Source organism: Heptranchias perlo, chromosome X (assembly GCF_035084215.1).
Source record: "Heptranchias perlo isolate sHepPer1 chromosome X, sHepPer1.hap1, whole genome shotgun sequence".
In the NCBI taxonomy this organism is placed as follows: domain Eukaryota; kingdom Metazoa; phylum Chordata; class Chondrichthyes; order Hexanchiformes; family Hexanchidae; genus Heptranchias; species Heptranchias perlo.
Genome location: NC_090370.1, coordinates 4746223 through 4760751, shown reverse-complemented (window position 1 = coordinate 4760751; position 14529 = coordinate 4746223). Strand labels below are relative to the sequence as shown.

At 38.6% G+C, this 14529-nt stretch overlaps 1 protein-coding gene across 2 annotated transcripts in view; it reads right to left on the bottom strand.

Annotated features, from left to right (window-relative positions):
- The window catches only part of LOC137307194 (zinc finger CCCH domain-containing protein 10-like), a 75780-nt gene that overhangs the window by 28582 nt on the left and 32669 nt on the right, over nt 1-14529 (bottom strand). Inside the window, exons 2-3 of one of the 2 annotated variants that reach the window (XR_010959062.1) lie at nt 11834-11924; nt 7578-11727 (exon numbers count right to left, since the gene is read on the bottom strand). The gene's annotated coding sequence lies outside the window, so the exon portion shown is untranslated. Of the gene's footprint in view, nt 1-7577; nt 11925-14529 lie in introns of those variants that run through there. The other variant, XR_010959060.1, reaches the window with a different exon arrangement.

The window sequence follows — 14529 nt, the reverse complement described above, 5'->3', positions numbered from 1 at the left end:
AATTTAAATAAAATATGGGGCCTTAATGAGCCTTGTGCACAGCTTGTGTGCTGGCCAGCCGCATTAGGGCACTAAATGCATCAGGTGTGGGATAGGCCTTAGGCCTCCACACATTTATACCATTGCATTATCAGTCCTTTTACTGTCTTGACTCACATGTGAAGAATGGCCACTTGGGTCAGTACAAGGAAGTTGCTGATGCTAATGGAACGTATCCCAGCAAGAGCTCAACATTTTCAGAAGAGGAGATAAAATTTGTTTGGGAAGAAAGGGGAACCTCATGTATTTTCATTAGCCTTATGTACCACATCAGATTTATGATTCACTTTTGATACAGGTAGTGGGAGACAAAAGTTGTGAAAGAAAGCAGTTTCTGTTTAAAACCCCTCAGAGCAGAACAGGAACTCTACAAAATATTAGTGATTTAAAAAATAAATAGTTTGCAGTGCATTGTATCCTCATTAAAACTGATCCTTGGAAGCCAATTAATCTGCATAGTTATAACAAGGTCTATTTATTATTTTCTACTACTTGAGGAGCTGGCTAAGCTTAACACCTACTACAAAAAAAATTGTGTCACTGCTAATATTCACTTGTTCTTTTACTGGTTAGTAAATTTGTTTGGTAGCAAAAGCATAAGTTAAAGTCTAATGCAGTGTTATTCTGCCACCTTCCGAAGACAAGGAGGGTCATGTGCTAAAACCAGTAGCTGAAATTCTGTGTTCATACCGTGGGGGTGACAGATGTACCTAGCTATTTGGCAAGTGAAAACACTCTCTATGCACAAAGGGAACTGGGGCTTGCCTATAAGTGTAATCTGAAGCATGGAGGCCAAAAATATCAAAAGAAAAACCTCAAAAACATAACAGCATGTACACAACCTCATTAATTAATCCTTTTAAATCTCTCCAAAATATTATGGATTTGTTTTTAACAAAATTACAAAAGTATTATAAGTATGCAGTTTATACTAATTGGGCCAAATTCTATTAATTAAGGTAGAATCAGTTTGAGCTTTGATTACCCCTGCGATATAACACTTTAAGACACAGATTCAGTTTATTTTAATTGGCGCTGTGAGATCCTTCATAACACTGAATAAAGATTCAAATTTTAATTCAATGGAACAATTTCAGAGGGCTGCCAAGAAGGCGATAGCTTTGCATAATTTTGCTTTATTTTTCCTTTAGATAATTTTGAAAAGCTGATACAAGTTCCCGTAATTTTTTAAAATGTCTTTTTATTATTAAGTGTTTATTAGATGTGTCATCAACATTTGGCAGACCACGGGAGTATTGTGTAGCACGAGGGTGTGTCATCTTTAAAGAGATAAAATCAGCTGGGGGGAGTGGGCAAGAAGGCAGGCCATATCAAGTCAACTTAAACATCATGACACACTGCTGAAAAGATACACAGCAGCAAACAGAGGGAGAATCATTTGCTCTATGCCAAAATGTGCTCGTGTCCTGCAGTACAAAGCAAGAGCCTTTTGACAATGATACAGATATTCTAGAATTTGGCCTAAGGTCAGATGGGAGTGCAAGTAAAAATAACTGAAAAGACTGGAAATCTGAAATAATGAAGGGTATATATGTGAAGTCTTTTCTCTTTACAGATACTGACTGACCTGTTGTGTATTTACATCTGTATCTTCCAAATGGTGTTGCAAAGCTAGTCAGAAAACTTGATTCTTCATCTAATACAATACATCATTGTTTGCAGCCACAACTATGAATAGTTTTGCTTTTACTAGTTTAGGCAGAACATCACCTATGGTCTAAAGTGGGTAGTGATCATGTTTGAGGGCTTTGTTAAGTGGCTTGGGATCAATGCAGAGGCAAACTTTATCATTCCCTTTCATTACCACCACTGAAGAGATCCAGTAAGTTGGGAACTGCAAGAACTTTTCTATCAATAATCTCATTATTGTCCTTAATAAGTTCTTTTACAGCTGGAGGAAGGTTTCTAGCTGGCAACTGTGTAGTGATACCTTGAGATCAATTTGAAGGTGAAAAGTGCCTTCTAACTTCTCTCCTTTGAAAACATCCTGGTATTTGACTGCTGCATCTTGTTTTGTGATTTACTGTCACAAGTTGCATATGTTGAACATAGGAACAGGAGTAGGCCATTCAGCCCCTCATGCCTGCTCCACCATTTGATTATATCATGGCTGATCTGTGATCTAGCTCCATATATATATATACCTGCCTTTGGCCCATATCCCTTAATACCTTTGGTTGCCAAAAAGCTATCTATCTCAGATTTAAATTTAGCAATTGAGCTAGTATCAATTGCCGTTTGCGGAAGAGAGTTCCAAACTTCTACCACCCTTTGTGTGTAGAAATGTTTTCTAATCTCACTCCTGAAAGGTCTGGCTCTAATTTTTAGACTGTGCCCCCTACTCCTAGAATCCCCAACCAGCAGAAAAAGTTTCTCTCTATCCACCCTATCTGTTCCCCTTAATATCTTATAAACTTCGATCAGATCACCCCTTAACCTTCGAAACTCCAGAGAATACAACCCCAATTTGTGTAATCTCTCCTCGTAACTTAACCCTTGAAGTCCGGGTATCATTCTACTAAACCTAATGACTCTGGAACCTAGAACAAGTCCACATCCACTTGGCACTATTAAATCTCAGTGGTGTACTTTTGTCTTCAGGGTTTTTAACACTAACTCTTCGCCAATAGTTTCACTTTTGTTTTGTTGAACATGAGCACTGAAGTGTTAAAATACTAAACCTCTCTTCCATCAAACAGTCCCAGGCATTCATTCTCAGGTAGAACGTTAACAGCACCACTACAATCAAGCTGAAATCTAACATGCTTGCTGTTTATAACTATGTTGGCAAATAACTTGTTGGCATATTGGTCTTCTACAGATCCAACAATTTCAATTGAGAGAATGTAACCTTCATCTAAGATACAAAAAGCTTCATCTACAGTATGTAGCTGCTGTTTGCCTTTGTTTCAATTTCTGGACATTGGACATTTGGCTGAGAAATAGTTCTGTTCTGTACACTTCTGACCCCATGCAGTACAGGCTTCTTTCTTTTTCATACAGTCTAATTCAGGAACGTTCCAAAATTTCTTATAAGGTTTCATTCGTTTTTTTTTAACACAAACCTATTCTATCTTCTAAGAACAACCTCTATATCAGGCTTGTCTTCATCCGTCCTAAACTGAAGACTAACAAGTATTTACAGTGCCTCTTTGACCATACTGGTAATTAGTGTAGCAGTTCTGACATAATTTGGCTGCTTAATGAAATATGATACAATCTCATAATTGTCCCAAATTTCCTTGAAGCTTTTCCAAATGCTAGCTAGATTACCTGCCATCTCTAGTTTTGCTGGGAACGGTATATTTTGAATAATAGATTTGAAGAACTGTTCAGTGGCTTCATTCCTGGTGCTTAACACTTTAATTTTCTATTTTAAATGACTTCTCAGCTAATCAAATCACATACAGCAGGATATAGTCAGTCACATAGAGCAGGATACAGTCAAACAGAAATAGTCCCTGATCAGTTTAGAGCGCTCAGTTGAAAATAAAATAAAAGCTGACTTCAAATATTCTCTTTTTTTCTCCTGTATCTCATTTTAAAAAGATTTTGGTAGATTTAAAGTGAGTTATTTCTAAATCTGACGCCATGTAAGGTTTGTTATTAAGTTCAGTTGGTAACAAACGAGAAAAGACTTCAGCATATCAAAAAGACATGTTGTGTGTTGTTCAACCATTTCAGCTACACTACGTACAGCTTTCAAACACCTCCAGGTCAGAAGGAACAGTCAGGGAACTTCCTGTACTTCACTATAGATACAAAGTTACACTAATATTTATACAGATAGCTTGTTCTAAAGACTCTCAGGTTTGAGTTACTGTCCAGAAAACAAGAAATTCTTTTTGTCAAATTTTCAGCTCATCATTGTGAGGGATGATTTTCCTAAAGCAATGGAATAATTTCAGAATTTGTTACTCAGCCTTAAGCACTCCCAGATCAGGTATAGCTCCAGGGTGATCTATTCTGCTTCAACAATGTGCCGTAACCCCAGCCTTAGTAGAGCACTGATGTGATTTTTCTGTTTTCCACGCAAGTCATTCTGAATGGATTTCACATCTTGTGCCAAATTGTCAGCAGTTTTTGTGCTGTGGGCTCATCTCCACTGGGAATTAGACTGAGAATACCCCAAACCCATTTCGCAGCTATCGGAGAGGTCATTTTCACTTTAAAGATTTGGGCTCCCAGGGATGAATGGCCAATGAAATATTCTTGTACCCGACTCACTCTTGGGAAAGGAAACTTAACTTTTTAGGCCCACTCTTCCCTTAATAGATGCGGAGACCTAATTTTTAATCCTTGCATTGACCCTATTATAAATCTTATGATATTTAAGTTTTCATATTTTCACAGCAGCAATACTAGGTTGTAATAACAAGCATTCTAAGACTTTTTATAACTGTTTTGTGTTTCACTGAAAGAACCAAACAGAATCTACTGTTAGTAACAGATATTAGATACAGATTTGTTGAAATAAAAATTGAATATAACATCCTTTCAGCCCCTTGTGAGTACAGGTGAATAAAGAACAAACTTGCAATTATCAGAAAAGAAAATGGGAATAGTTATTACTGTAGCAAACCATAACTATAACTGTCATTAGGAGCTGTAAAAAATGTTCTACACTGGCTCCATTATATGAATTTTCTATTTGAGAGTCATGAATATGTGTTATGTCATATGATGTGGTATATCTGGGAGTTCATTAGATGTGTGATATCCAGTTAGAACGAGGGTGTGGTATATCAAACAGCATTGTAGTGATTGTCTGAGATATTTAAGTGTTGTAGTGAGGGTGTGGGATATTGAACAGTGTTGTAGTTAGGTGTGATATATCTGTCAGTAGTTTCCTTGAGGGAATGACATATCAGTGTTACAGCGAGTGGGGAGCTTTAATCAATCTGTGTTGTATCAGAGCGATGATATATCAACAAACGTCATAGGGAGGGGATGTTATGTCAGAAAGTGCATAGGAAGGGGTGTGATTTATCTAAGTATTATAAGAAGTAGCCATTTTATTTGCGTTTTGTTAACTGCTATTACCTGACCCCATTCAATACTATTGGTACTACCTCTCTCGTGGTACTCAATTTATATATTGATAGCAAATTTCTGTTTGAGCAATTGAATGAATCAGTAAAGCTTGTCAGCACTATATTCCTCAGTTTTATTCTCATTTATCTCAGTAATAACTCTTTCAGTGTTATTTGAATTATACAGTGTTGTGTTCATTTTGCTTCTTTATAGACAATAAAGAAATTAGACTAGCACTGTGACTAATTTTCTGCCTTCCTTTCGGCAGTTAGGTTTTCTTAAACTACCCATCTAACCTCACACTTCTGTTACGCCAGAGGTATTTCCCACACACACTCTAAACTCAAATGCTGTTAATATGGCGATATACCTCACACTACCATTAATCCAGTCACACTAACCTCACACTTCCGTTAATACAGAGATATTCCTCACACACTAACCTCACATGCACATTATGTTTAGAGCCTCTACAGGTGTCAGCTGTGGCTCAGTGGGTAGCACTCTTAGTTCTGAGTCAGAAGGTTGTGGGTTTAACCCCCCTCCAGAGACCTGAGCACAAAATCTAGGCTGACACTTCAGTGCAGTACTGAGGACATGCTGCATTGTCTTTTGGATGAGACACTAAGCCAAGACCTTGTCTGCCCTCTTAGATGCACATAACAGATCCCATAGCACTCTCTGAAAAAGAGCAGAGTCCTCCCAGTGCCCTGGCCATTCCCTCAACCAACATCACTAAAACACATTACCTGGTCATTTATCTCATTCATGTTTGTGGGACTGTGCTATGCACAAATCGGCTGCTGTGTTTCCTACATTCAAAAGTACTTCATTGGCTGTGAAGCACTTTGGGACATCCTGAGGAAGTGACAGGTGCTGGATAAATGAAAGTTCTTTCTTTCTTTAGATGACAATGACAAGACACTAATCCAATCATGGCGCTGGTGCATGAACACACAGCACTAAACAGCTGAAACTCAAACAACATTTTCCTAAGTTAAAGGGGTTACATAAATACAAGTTGTTGTTGCTCTCTTTTAATCATCTTGGTTGAATTACTATCCCAAATTCAATGACAGTCGGACACTATTACTTACAGTTAATGCATAGTCAGTTTTGATATTTCTCAAAAATAGTTTTTAATATGATTGTTTTGATATCATGGCTATCTTCATTAAAGTAATGCTCTGTGACACTGATAATGACTTTTGTGACATTGGGCCTCACAGAATACCAATTTTTTTTAATACAGTAAATTATGCAAAAATACAACACTTTCTGTACATACTCATCTCACATAGAGGACGCTGGCTGGCTGGCAGTAATCTAATTAAGGAATTTACATGACATCATAAACCACAAAAGTGAACTTTGAATCGTTGTCAGTTGAACCCCTAGATCGGATTACTGCCTGTAATCCCCCAGAGGGACCTAATATTGTGTATATTATATGGAGTTCATTCCTAATTTTTGTTGTACAATTTTCCTTCCTCTCCTGAAGTCACTGACTCATACTGGGGTACAGTTCCATGGGTGACAAAGTGGCGATCCTTCATGTGTAAGCCATGACAGTGAGAGTGACAGGCTATTTAACCATGGCGGGCAACAAAGCCTCTGAGCCTGTCCTCACCTGATGTCCACGCATACTTGTTTTCCAGCAGGAGTGATTAGGTAATGATCAGGAGCAGGAACAATGGACAATTTTCCCTTCTTAGCCCAGAATGCTGAGACCAATTGTTGCACCCCTATCTACTGTTCCAGCTGAGATCAGTTAGCTCAGCACAGACCAGGAATCAAACATGGGGTCCTCTTGGTCTGCATGGCTTAGTACCAGACTGGATAGTGCCCATACTCACTTAAAAATTAAAGCAGCTGTTGTGGATTAGTGCTGAGTGATACAGGTCCTCACAGGATGTCAGTCTGTAACAGAGGTCCTTACACAATATCAAGTTTATTTGGATGCTTAAGCACAGAAGAATTCACCATCCTTCTTATAACACATGTAATTTCAAAGAAACTGAGTCCCTGGTATTTAAGGTAAGAATAAAACAAGGTTTTAGCAATTCCCTAATTTTGACATCTATTGTAAGGGGGGGGGCGGGTCAAAACTCTGCAGAAAGGTCAGGGATATGCTGCCATTTGGACAGATTTTATCTAGTTCTCCAGCCAATAGCAAGCTGGTGTATTCAAATCCAGGCATTAACTCTGTCACCGTCAGCAGAATTTTACTGAAATAAACTCTCAGTACAATAGATTTGCCTAATCAGGTCCACACTGTTCTCACTCATTGTGCTCCAACTGGCAACACTCAATAGCAAAAGACAAATACACTGCAGAGCCCAACAGGCCATATATATTTTATGTATTTTTTTATGCTGCTACAAAATCTATTCTTGCAGCTATGTTAGAAATGCTAAGTTAATGAAAGTGGTTGCTGCTACTCATGATTTTCCACCAATGTCAAAATAAAGAAATACAACAACTTGCATTTATATATAGCATCTTTAATGCAGTAAAGCATGACAAGGTGCTTAACAGGAACGTAATCAGACAAAAATTGACACCGAGCCAAAGAAGGAGATGTTAAGCCAGGTGACTATATCTTGATAAAAGAGGTAAGTTTTAAGGAGGGTCTTAAAGGAGAGAGAGGTGGAGAGGTTTAGGGAGGGAATTCCAGAGCTTAGGGCCTAGACAGCTGAAGACATGGCTGCTAATGATGGGGCAAAGAGTGGGGGATGCACAAAAGTCCGGAGTTGGAGGAACGCAGAGCTCTTGGAAGGCTGGAGGAGGTTACAGAGATAGGGAGGGGCAAGGCCATGGAGAGATTTGAACACGGGGATGAGAATTTTAAAATTGAGGCGTTGGTGGACCGGAACGCAATGTAGGTCAGCGAGCACAGGGGTGATTGAATAAAAGGCTTGGTCCAATGCTGCTCCATTATAGGCCACTAGGAAATGCATGAGAGTAGCCAAGGGTAATTGTCCGTCCAACTTCTCCCTCCCTCATGTAGGAATTGCCTAGTCTCTGGTTGTTGCCTACACACAACAGCTTTGTTGAGATCAAGAACTCAGCATGTAGCCAATCGCAGGCACAAACCCACATTCCTCTGCTCTGTGGTACACACTTCTCATCTCATATACTTTCTTGCAGCACAAAAAGCTCCAGTTTTGCTCTTGTTCTGTCAAGCAGGATTTCTCAGTGTAAACAATGACCATAGCAGTCACCAGATGTGATCCAAAAGAATGGAAATGCCTGCTGTGGGCATCAAGTAACTCCTCATCATTACTGAGAATGACAAGGGGAGATTTCCACTGTTCAATATTTGTAGTGAAATCATAAATACATTCTTTAATAAAAACAGAAAATACTTTTGTGTTTATGATTTCACTACAATTAACCCACAGAGGAACTCTTCCACCAACTTTTAAAAAATTCTGACAAGTGAAGAATCCCATCATTAAATTATAATGAAGATTACGATTACTTAGTTCATTTTATTACATTTATGTTGATCATCTACTCTAAATGGACTGTTCCACTATCATGAGTTGAATTCAACCGATACTTTCCACATTATTTGTTCGGCTCTTAATATTATGCAATGAGACAATTCACTCAAAAGGGAGAGGTGGGTCAACATTATATAAGGTCTATGTTAAGTACTAGGGACTCCAAAATTTTTTGAGCTATTCAATATTAAATTTTATTGAACGACCAATATGGCAATTTCCTTTAACTGCATCTAAAATTTTTGACCAAAACTGAAGTTAAATGGATCTGAATGTTTAAAAGGGGACAATACCCTATTTTTCTACAATTTGTGTATGGAAGAAATCCTGTGCCGAGTGTTGTAATCCACTCAATGCTGTATGGTGGAGAAATGCAGTTTGTACCATTGCATTTTAGTTCAGCATCAGGCACATGCCATTGTTTCTTTCCGTACAGTCCATTCTGGAAAGGATGATGTAATTGTAGCCAGCTTGTGCAAAGCAAAATTTAGCAAAATCACTGTCTTTGTTTTTATTCCTTCAGCAGCACATGCTCTAATTTGCTGACTACCCACATGTCAGCTAGGAGATTACCCAATGAATATCACTTACCTGACTCGCTCCCTCTGATGAATACATATGTATTTACATAATAATAGTACAGTGCCCATGGTCAGTTGACAAATCTAAGCACATTTTATATACAAAATGGCGATGGAGTTGGGAGAGAAACTTCTGGAATTTGCTCCACAGTGCCACATAATGGCCAGGGGCTGCAACTACACTTTGACAGTTGACATAACAAAATTGAATGGGAAATATTGGCATTGCAGTTTACAATGGTTAACGTTGACAGAAAAGCATAACCAAAAATTGTTACAACCGGAAATGAGATTTGTGGCCAGGAAATGTGTGCCCTACATAAGATTTTAAGAATAGTTCATCTTAAACAATACAGGAGCAAAAGCTGTTCAATAGTGATGTCATTCTTCCCAGAATGTATTATATGAAAGTAAAACAATAGCAACTTCCCCTTTGCTGGTTACAAGCTGGATTTCTCCACCACAGCACAGCACATGAGTTTTGTTTGTGGGTAAACTATTGAAATTCATATTTTTCCCCTGATTTTCTCCTCATCTTTCCCGAAGCACTGATTGTTGCTGTGGTACAGGACCATGGGCCCTGGGGGCCTCAGTACCTTGCCCAAGTGAGCACTCTTCATATGTGAGCCGAGACAGTGAGTGTCGGCAGGCTTTTCAATCATGAGGGTCGTCACAGCCGAGCCTCATCTTGTGTTCACCCAATGCCCGTACATACGCACTCTCCAGCGGGGCTCACTGGACAGTGATCACGAGCTGGAGCTGTCTGCAATCCACTAACTTGGCACAGACGAGAAATCAAACTTAGACCTTTTTCATCTCGATGGATCTGTTTCAAACTGGGCAAAAATGTAGAATTTATTAAAATAAGACAGAGTCCATCTTTAAGTGGATAATAAATTTTACAAGTTGTCAGGAAATGAACCTTATGAATAGAACAAAAACTTCATTTACAATAAATCTGAACAATTACAATTTTTTTTCGCAAATTTATATAAAAGGTGTGCGACTTCAGTATAATTGTAATTTGGAATAAAAACTCACATCTGATATTGAAATATTCTTTTAAAATGTTTTTTTGGTGCTCACATTGTCACTACCAATCATTCCTAAGTCAATCTATTTAGATTTAGTATTGACTGACTCCCCTGATCACCTGAAAACACTTTGCACCGCACCAATTTGTGTGTCTCATCTTGGCTAACCTTTCATTAGTATCTTGAAGGGAATATTAAATGCAAACTGTGGCTCAGTGACATGAAAAATTGAAATTGTCTCAAGTGGGAAATTGCTACCTTGGACTAGCACACCATTCATCAGTCAAAAGGTTCAGAATTGGCCTCAGACCAAACAGATCATTTCCAGCAAAGTACTGCCATATCCCATCTAAGCAGCTACTCTCTGGGATTGTCTCACAACCCTGGTTTAATGAAAAGTGTGTTGTAGCAGTAGACAAGAAGCAAAAATGCTCTTGTAGAACCAAAAGGACAAGGAAGCCTATCCCTATATTACATGCCAATGTGAAAACACCCTGCCTCCAGGGGTACAAGTCAAAGGTTAGCTCCAAGTTGCATGTTTCCAGACAGGGGCCAAAGACTGGTTGAAGATATGTATCTAATATTGGACCCAACCCCACAATCCTATCTCTTATTTGAAGAAAAGCAGGGGACTTCTGGTGTCTTGGTCAACATTAATCACTGAATCAACATCACCAAAAAATGGAGTAACTGGTCAATTATCTCATTGCTGTTTGTGGGACCTTGCTGAGCACAAATTGAATGCCACGTTTGCCTACGTAATGACAATGACTACAAAAGTAATTCATTGGCTGTGAGGCACTTTGAAACGTCCTGAGGACGTGAAAGGTGCTATATAAATGCAAGTTCTCTCTTAAGGGTAGAATCACAGGTTACATCTCCATGAATAAGGCAGAGGACGTTGAAAATTCCATTTGCTGAAATTCATCTGAAATCCAAGGTCCGGTATCGAGTTCTATCAAAGTGCAATAACCCAGTGAGAGTGACTTAACAACAGACACAAGAATGTTAAGCATTTTCATTAAAATGTCTGATCCCAGAAAACTGACCTGAATGAGACAAGAGATTGGGGACTCAACCCCCTGCCTGAGGAACTAGCTAATCTCTTGCTCATTTACTTCAACTGGTCATCGTCAACTGTTGTTGTCCCATCTGAGAAGAAAACAAAAAGGAAAGATTGTGCTTCTTGACAAAAAGTGATCAAAGTCATACCCAGATAGTTTAAGACCACTATCCCTGTTGCCAAATGCATCAAAGCTTGTGCAGGCCATAGTGAGTGACAAGCTGCAGAAACACTTCAATGCCAAATACTTGCTCTCTAGTCACCAATTTGTGTACAGAGCAAAGCAGTCAAGTTGCGATAGTCTTAAACTCATGATCCAGAAATGGAACAATTCTCTTGATGTCCAGCATGAAGTCCTAGGAGCAGCCCGTAAAATTTTGAGGATTCAATAAGTGTGGCATTGCAGCATCCTTGTAAAGCTGGTCTCTTGTGGCATATCTGTCCAACTGTTGAATCAAATGCAGGACACAGAGGACTCAATTGCCAGGTCATGACAAACAGATGTTCATCTTCAAGTCACATCTGCACATAGGAAAGCATGCGTAATCTTACATGGTTTCTCATCAGGAACTTGTTGGATCTCATCAAAAATATCTTGCTTTTGTTGATGTGACATCCTCTACAGGAGTAATTAATTCACCATCTGAAAGGCAAGTAGTGACTGAATTACCATTGACAGATATAGACAGAGTTGGAAAGTAAGCAGACAAGCAGGGTGTTATTTTCAATGTTAAGACCATTAAGGTGCTAACCCTGTTCAGAATGCTTAACCATGATGTCACCAACCACCCTCTTCATCAAAGGTATCAAGCTCTCTTCATCTATAACTATTCACCTCCTTCACATCATAATTACATTTATGGGCCTTATAGGCTAAGGAACGGCAGATGGATTTTAACATACACAAATGTAAGATTATGCATATTGAAACAGGAAACATAAAATGTATAGAAAATGAAGGGATGAACATTAGCAAAGGTGAAAAGGAAAAGGATTTGGATGTCATTATTGGCCATTCACTGAAAGTATCAAATCAATGTGAAGCTATTAGCAACAAAGCTAACTATGTACTGGGATGCTTTTCAAGGCCGTTTGATAATAAGTCAAAACAAGTTATTTTAACTTGTATAGAACATTGGTGAGGTCATATATAGTTTCATGTTTCCAATTTTGGGCACCAAGAATATTGAAGCATTGAGGAGAATTCAGAGAATAAAAGCAAGGATAATTCTGATTTAGAGCTCTAAGTTATAATGGGAAACTCGCAGAACGGTACTTGTTTTTCATTGGAGAAACAATCATTAAGAGGGACATGATCCTTGTCTTTAAAATGTTGAGAGGCATTGATAAATGTAAATGTAAGCAGGCAATTTACCTGGACAGTGTATATAGAACTAGATTGCATGAAAGTGCTTTATGTGACAGTAAAGATTGGAAAGATTTTTTCCCCATACAATTGTGGATAAGTGGAACAGATTCCCAGCAAAAGCAATTAAGGCTTGTTGATTAATTCCTTTAAAAAAATTGATAAATGTCTGGTTAGGAACAGGTTTGCAGATTCTATGTATTAGAATAGCTTGGAACAATGAAGTACTCTTTGCAATATAATGGTTGCTGGGCCATAGCCATGTGATCCCATAGAGAAAATCTGGTCAAAGATGAATAATATGGGTTGTACAGTTAAATAGAGACTTTGGAGGTTTGCTTGATTACTTTTGGGGGACAGAGAGAAACTACACAACCTTCACTCATGAGATTATTAAATTGGGTAGACTCCATGAAAGGGAAAATTGTGCATGATCAGTGGAAAGAACAGGTCTAAAGGGCCAAATGGCCTTTTCTTGTCCTGTGCTTTCTTATGTCCTTAGAATCTACTAATTACACTATAGGAAGCACATGATGGAAGTGGCTGGAAAAGTAAATAGAACAGGGGAAATCATCAAAAAAGCTCAACAATACTTGTCACGGTCAGCAACTTCAGTATTCTACAAAGCACACATTGAGTCAATGGTGAAATATAGTTCTATTTAGCACACTGCAGAGAAAATCCCTGTCTTGATTCTAGAGCTAGTGCAGTCCAAAGCCATACAGGTCAGTGGACCAAATGAGAATAACATACTCCATGACAGAGTCCATCCTCTACAACACCAAAGAGATGTATACAGGCAGTTAGACCCAGTGGGTAAGGATTTCTGTACAATTTTTAAATTTTCCCTACTGCTCAGCTTTTCTATTCAGGGACAGTAGTTCCTTATTGATGCCAATTTTCCTTCATGATGCTAACCATCACCATTATGACCTCTATATTTTGTTGTATAGCTCTGCAACACATAACAGGAAGAGAACATTTTATCGGGTTGTACTACTCTTGGACGCACATGATAATAGTAAGATTGATGGGCAAATTGATAAAAAGTACACATGATCAATTAAAAAACTAAAGAAAGTCTTAGGATTATGACAAAGCATTGTACATCTTTACAGCAAGTCTTCTTGGATAGAATGGGCAGTTACTGCAGGACTCCCTTGAATGCAATGTGCACTGTTATTTCAGGACTCTCCTGAGTGTAATGTGCACTGTTGTTTCAGGTCTCCCTAGATGGAATGTGCACAGCATTACTTAATAGGATTATTTAACAAAGCTCAGAGTGAAGTATATGTAGAGGATTATTTAACAGAGCTCAGGGTAAATAAAGCCAGCTAGCGAATGAATGAATTGATAATGCCTCTTAAAGATGATGACGGTGAAGTTCAACTTTGACGGGGGTGCAAAATGGGCAGTATGGTATCAGCCGCATGTTGTACATCGCCCGACTTTCCTTTCCATTGAAATCAGGTGGGTATGTATAACGGGCAACCACTCTGCTACTGCCCATCTTGTGCCCTCGCCAAAGTTTCACTTCACCTCGCCAATGTTGCATTTATTTTTTAAAATGATAGAATCACAAAATGCTGTTTTAACAACAAAAAAAACTCTCAACATTTAGAATTGTCAAAGCTTGTCTATTGGTGGAGGAGACACAATTACGCAATGTATAATAATCATATAGTAAACTGGAGCTCATAGAGAAGGCACTGGGCGATTCTGACAGGTGATTTGTCTCGTTCGGAGTAAAAAGGCCAGTGTTTGTAAACTATATAGAATTTACAGCACAGAAACAGGCCATTCAGCCCAACAGGTCTACGCAGGCATTTATGCTCCACACAAGCCTCCTCCCACCTTACTTCATTTCATCCTAACACCATTT